Genomic DNA, 1,282 nt, shown 5'->3' with positions numbered 1-1,282 from the left:
TGCTAAGTATTCTTTTCCTATCAATGAACTTTTCATAATTTTCCTAATAGAATCCTCATATTCTATTAGGAAAATTATGAAAAGTGGAGTATTCTTACAATAGGACTTACAACTTCCACCTATCTTCTCCAAAATCATAAGGTTAGTAAATCTTATTAATAAGAGCATAAAGACTTTCATTCTAGAAATTTTTAAAAAATCCAAAAAGCCTTTTCTATTTATCCATTTTATTTTAATTTCATCATTAAATAGAAACCCTTTTGGATTTTTTTCATTGTATTGAAAGAATTTTCAAAATGTAAAGGGGAAATTAATTAGAAAAAATTAGTTCTATAATTGCAAGTTAGAAAAAAGAAGTTCCAACTCTTTCAAGCAGTGTTTGTGTTTCTATTGGGCAAAGCAAGAGTTTATTGTAAAAAAAAAAAATGGAAACGATACTACCAAACGAAGTCTATTTTAATGAAAACTCTAATGTTCCTAAATTTTATGGACTTTCCCAATATCGACGATTCCCAAGATAATAGCTATTATTCTTTTAAGTTACCTATTATTTGAAGTTAGCCGCCATGGTGAAATTGGTAGACACGCTGCTCTTAGGAAGCAGTGCTCAAGCATCTCGGTTCGAATCCGAGTGGCGGCATTCTTGAAAAAGAATACAATAGATTAGAAATCAATTCGAAATTTACAATTTTGTAATGGGACCTTCCCCTTATGCTATTTGCAACTTTAGAACATATACTAACTCATATCTCTTTCTCAACGATTTCAATTGTGATTACGATTCATTTTATAACCTTATTAGTTCGTGAACTTGGAGGATTACGCGATTCGTCAGAAAAAGGAATGATAGTTACTTTTTTCTCTATAACAGGATTCTTAGTTTCTCGTTGGGCTTCCTCGGGACATTTTCCATTAAGTAATTTATATGAGTCATTGATCTTCCTTTCATGGGCCCTGTATATTCTTCATACCATTCCTAAAATACAGAACTCTAAAAATGATTTAAGCACAATAACTACGCCAAGTACTATTTTAACGCAAGGCTTTGCCACATCGGGTCTTTTAACTGAAATGCATCAATCCACGATACTAGTACCTGCTCTACAATCTCAGTGGTTAATGATGCATGTCAGTATGATGTTATTAAGCTATGCAACTCTTTTGTGCGGATCCTTATTATCTGCCGCTATTCTAATCATTAGATTTCGAAATAATTTCCATTTCTTTTCTAAAAAGAAAAAAAATGTTTTAAATAAAACATTTTTCTTTAGTGATATTAAAT

The 1,282-nt window shown here is 31.0% G+C and overlaps 1 non-coding gene across 1 annotated transcript; it reads left to right on the top strand.

The window, feature by feature from the left end:
• The first annotated feature begins 560 nt into the window (after window positions 1-560).
• On the top strand, window positions 561-640 carry TRNAL-UAG (transfer RNA leucine (anticodon UAG)). Its single transcript has one exon. It is a non-coding gene; the product is annotated as a tRNA-Leu (tRNA).
• The last annotated feature ends 642 nt before the right edge of the window (window positions 641-1,282 follow it).

The sequence above is a fragment of the Triticum urartu genome, unplaced genomic scaffold, assembly GCF_056163025.1.
Source record: "Triticum urartu cultivar PI428250 unplaced genomic scaffold, HENAU_Tu73 scaffold1816, whole genome shotgun sequence".
In the NCBI taxonomy this organism is placed as follows: Eukaryota; Viridiplantae; Streptophyta; class Magnoliopsida; order Poales; family Poaceae; genus Triticum; species Triticum urartu.
Note: the sequence above shows the minus strand (reverse complement) of the source record. Positions and strands in the feature narration are given on the sequence as shown.